We start from the raw sequence: 5384 nt of genomic DNA, 5'->3' as shown, positions 1-5384 counted from the left end.
TTACCTTAGAATGAGACGTTTGTATCCACTGTAGTTTCTAGTTGGAGGTTGTATACAATACACACAGATAACCAGATACAGTACAGATTTTGGTACCATGTTGACGATTTAAATACAGTACATACTGCAAAACTAGAGCCTACAGATGCAACAGACATATACCTTTAGCTGCATGATGGCTACAGTAAGCAACTGAAAAGAGGACTTTATATGTTCTACAAATACAAAACAGGAATATTGCTCCATAGCAATACTAGCGATCTAAAACTCTATGGTACCTTTAAAGGTGCAATGCAATGGAGTACATCACGAGAAAAGATTTGAATCAGTCAGAAAAATAAATCTTTTGGGGCAGATTATTAAAAATGATTATTTTCTAACCCAGTAATCGTATGGTGACCACTTGTGAGGGATCTGACCAACTGTGTCATTGTTTAAGACAAACTGGCCAAATTCTCTGATTCTCCAATGTGAATATCTTCTGCTTTCTTTAGTACTCTATGACAGTAAACTAAATATCTTTGGGTTGTGGACAAAACATGACATCTGAGGACGTCAGCTTGGGCTTTGGGAAACACTGATCAAAATTTTCTGACATTTTATGGACCAAAGAACTAATCGATGAATCTAGAAAAATTATCCATAGATTAATCAACAGTGACAAAAATCATTGTCACTCACAGGAGCTTGTTAATTGTAATTAAGCAGTGAAATTACTTTGTAACTTGGCACATAGAGCCATCAGTTATTTTTAATCAATAGAGACATTCAGAATTGAGGCTAGAAAGAGTGTGTGTGTGTGTTTGTGTGTGACATCCATTGTTGCCACCATACAGCCAGCCATTGTGGTGACTCTTGTAGTAAAAGCCTATTTCTACTGTGTGACAACAGCTCTTGTCGTCATTCTCAACTTTTCCCATGCCCCTGCTCTTCATCGCTCACTACAGCAGTAGTTAATTAAACTGGTAGTAATAGTGCATCGCATTAAATTGTCAACTGGTGGCTTTCCACAAAAAGTTCCATTACCAAGTTAAAAATATTAAAACCACATTCTTCCCCCTCAGTGGAACACCAAGAATGTGTTGTATGAGTATACAAATAATAAGTTTAACTACTGGACACAAAATGTCTCCTACTGTACTGCACTGAAAAGTTTACTCTGCGTTCTGGACGTTCCAAATCACACTTGTAAAGCCCCATCAGGAATGGATTCATGTCTCTAGGGTAGTGATTTTAACATTAGCTGCACTGGTCAGAGCGCACACATTTTTCACCCCCACCCCAGTAATACTGTAATTATAGCCACAATTACCTACTGTTCGGTGAACTGCCTGGTCCTCCTGTAATTTCAGTCGAGTCTGGAGTAATGTCCTTGTATTTTAAAGTGAACGTTTGAGTTTTCTTTCCATGTGAAGAGCTACTTGACCTACTTTTTTATAAGCCGTGTGAAATTTGACTTTTGTTTGAAAATGAAGGAATTCCGAAATGTTTCTGTTAATCTGAACCAACTTGTTCCCTCTTTCAACCAATGCGATCCTAGTGCTAGTTCTGGGGTGGCGCTAGTGCTGGTTCAGAGTTAGTTCAATTTGAAAACCTTCTAAGAACTGCTTTGCTTTTCCATGGGCTAGAAAGCTATCATAGAGCCACGTCAGCGTATACTGCCCTACAAAGGCTAACCGCAGTAACTCCGCTAACAATGAAAGTGAGATAAATGGCGACCTATAAATATACAAATGCAGATCCTGCACTTAGTCTTTGTAGTATCACATTTTTCCTAACAAGATCTAACACAAATTTTATTTCCCATTATAGTAAATCTGTATTTTTTATTGTTTGCATGTTTAAAAAGTTGAAATAGATGTGTTATTAAGAAAAAAATTAAGCAGTCCTCAAATATTATTTTGTGATCTTTTTGAGAACCAATACAATCACGTGATTTCATATAGGCACCATTAAAAGAACATGGAATTAGCTATTAGCAGTTCCTGTTTGTAGTGTACCTTTTTTCTGAAGTTCTGATGCATAAGCTTTCTACTGCTTACAGGGTGTCTGCAGGGTCTTAAAAAGTGTAAAATCCAATAATCTGAATTAAAATGTACTAAAGTGATTGGATTAACAAAGTTTACGTTACATGTTTAAAGTTGTTTTCAGTTTTTTTTTCAGTTTTTGGGAAATGTTTTTTTGATTATGCTGTAACAACTACAAAACTACAAACTACAAAACTTACATGGAACCAGTACCAATTTTTCTTCATATTTCTTCAAAGTACTTTTTTGCTGGTATGGATGCAAAATAGTGTAAGTCACGCTGAATGAGTTATGACTCTGAATAGGAGTGCGATTTCTGACTCAAATTTACCTCACACAGTATCTTTGCCTCACGTGTCTCCCTCTGCATTCATTTCAAACTCTCCGCTGCCCCCCTGGGGAGGCTTTTGGCTTTTTCTTGTCCTGCCAAACATCCATGTCAGACCACATTCTATAATTGGTGGTTAAAATGCCGTCTGGAATGATGAGATAAATTACAGTGGAACACGGTGAACATTTCATTCAAGGTGCACTTTTCACATTTATTACACAACATGTTTTTTAATGGTAGGGATCCCTCCTGGATATTTTTAATGTATATAAGTTCAGGGACTTTTGTCTCACTTGAGCTTTTATTTGACTTTCAGTTTTGATGATGGCAAATGTGATTATGTGAGTTAAAGTTCAACTCCAAATAGTTTGATAGTCATGCAACTGCTGAATAATACACTGATTCACTGTGTGCATTTGGAAACTGTACTGTATAACCTACTATACTGTATAATGCAGTTACATAACACACTAAAAAACTTCACTTTTAAACACAGCCTCGCAAATTATAACACCTTGGAGTTAAATATACTTAGATATAACAGGTGTAATTTTCATATTTCCAGTGACTTTTCCAGTACAGTTTTGTCCTGCTTCCAGTCTTTGTGCTCAGTCATGTTAAACGTGCCCCTAGCCTACAGTATCTCTTGGAAGTAAATCTACTCTCCGACTCTGAGCAGGACTAAAAAGTAGGGGTGTGAGAAACTATCGATACACTTGAGTATCACAGTATTTTGTTTTGTGATGTAGTATTGACTCTTCAACCCCTAGATAGAAGTGTTGTAAATGTAAACTGAGCGCTATGATGTTAGATGTTACATGTATTGTGATAAATGTGAATGCAGATCCAACTGTTCTGGTTCCATACAAAAATACATTGTGGTGCATAGGTGGCGTGTCATATGCTGCTTTGCTTACAGTATTGCAGTATATCACAATATATTGAATCGGAACCCATGTATCAGGATATGTATTCTTGCCAACACACATCCCTTTATTTTACTACACAGTCCACTTCTCTACTAACTAATTCCACTCATGGTGTAAAGAGGAAGTGGTCAAATCGACTCAATAAGTTTGCATTATGACAGAACTGCAGGCTTTCATACAGTAGTCATGACTCCAAGGTGCAACAGATGTTTTTCTGTTTTTCCTCTTTCACTTAGTCATTCTTTGTCATTCCATTTGCACTATAGACCTTTTTCACAGCAGCCATTCTGACATGAAATAGTAGGGTGAACAAAGGTGTTACCAATAATACTATTTAAAGGTCCAGTGTGTAACATTTAGGAGGATCTGTTGGCAGAAAGGGAATATAATATTCATAGCTATGTGTTCATTAGTGTATAATCACCTGAATAGGAACTGTTGTGTTTTCATTACCTTACAATGAACCGTGTTTATCTGCAGAGGGAGCGGGTCCTCTTCTATGCAGTCCGCCATGTTGAACCACCATGTTTCTAGTAACCCAGAACAGACAAAACAAACCAAACACTGGCATTTTTTGCAATTTTTTTGTCGATTCATTTGGAGTTTGGAAGCCTGTGTTTACTCTACTATTTTAAGTCAAAAGGGCTGCTTTAAAAAACGTCTATTGCCCTTAGGATAGTTGAAGACAGCCATGTGTTTCTTCTGATACACACGGCGCTACCAGCTGCTTCTTTTTTGGTGGAACTCACAAAGAAACGATCCTCTCCTTTCAAAACGATATCTGCAAAACAACAAGTTATAGTGCTCTCCAATCTGTTGTCACTTTTGCTGCTTATTTTTGGAGCCCGGCAATCCCAGTAAAATGCATTCCTTACTATTAGGATACTGTGTGTTTACGAGCAGAGGGAAATTGATTGAAAAACCTTTTATAAGCTTCTCCTCAGTGTGTGAAATTGCCGGATTGCATTTGAGTGATGCCCTAATGTGAGCTATTAAGGGGAAATGTAAACTCTCATTGGATGTTTATCCTCACTTTTCTGAGTTTATTAGAAAGTGAAAGGTGCTAAAGTATGTTTGTAACACTCATGAGGTCATTGGATTGGTGTGTGTGTGTGTGTGTGTGTGTGTGTATGTGTGTGTTAGTGTGTAAGAATGATGAAGTAGAAGAAATTGGTTTAAATTATGGTGAGTCTGTTGTTGAGTTGTTGACCAAGTTAGTTCCATGAAAATTATAGTAGTGCAGTCATTTCCAACCCCTCAAAATGTTTTTTTTACAAGGCCTTTATTGACAACCAGTCTTCATTTGACTTAATTACATGAGACTTAGCCATTAAATTAAATAGTAGTGCAAGCACATGTCACAGTACAAGTGTAGTCCTCATTAAGAATCTGTTGTTAGTGAGGTGCAGTGTGGCGACACTCAGTCTCTTTAAATGGGTCAAACACACTGGAATGCCAAGCCAAAATATTACAGGGTAGCTGTGTTTCCACAGGCAGAGCTGCCAGGCTGGATCAGGTGCCCTAGTTTTGAAAATTTTGGGTGAAGAGACAAGAGTGGCGTGATGCAAATAGTTAGAGACACAAGGTGAAACTAAGAGCTAAATTTGTTGGTGGATTTGATGCTGGGAGGGAATTCAGTCTGGGTAGGCTGTTTGAAATGTGCTCATTCACACATGATTGTGATGATTCACTTGCGACACAACTGACGCCACAACTATAGCTCACATCAGGGGAAAGTGTGAATGTGCCACTGGCCTAATTGTTACATCTTTAGAGCAGCCAGAATCTAAGCAGTATCAGCTCCTGATTCGTTGTTATGAAATCAAATCGGTGCACAAAGCAAGATTGTGAGAAATGGAATATAATATTCATAGGTATGTTTTCATTAGTCTATAATCACCTGGGAATAAGAATAGAATGAGACATTTTTATCTGCAGAGGGAGCAGGTCCTCTTCTACAGAGTCTGCCATGTTGAACCTCCATGTTTATACAGCAGCCCAGATGGGACAAACCAAACTAGATCTAGATAGAGCCTTTTGTGTTTTTCAATCATCATTTCGCAGCCACATAAGCTTTCTAACACTTGACCACTGAAG

At 37.8% G+C, this 5384-nt stretch overlaps 1 protein-coding gene across 1 annotated transcript in view; it reads left to right on the top strand.

Annotated features, from left to right (window-relative positions):
* The window catches only part of mamdc2a (MAM domain containing 2a), a gene marked incomplete in the record, with an annotated part of 25989 nt that overhangs the window by 1295 nt on the left and 19310 nt on the right, over positions 1–5384 (top strand).

The sequence above is a fragment of the Morone saxatilis genome, unplaced genomic scaffold, assembly GCF_004916995.1.
Source record: "Morone saxatilis isolate NCDOM2014 unplaced genomic scaffold, NCSU_SB_2.0 Contig16, whole genome shotgun sequence".
NCBI classification, from domain to species: Eukaryota; Metazoa; Chordata; class Actinopteri; family Moronidae; genus Morone; species Morone saxatilis.
Note: the sequence above shows the minus strand (reverse complement) of the source record. Positions and strands in the feature narration are given on the sequence as shown.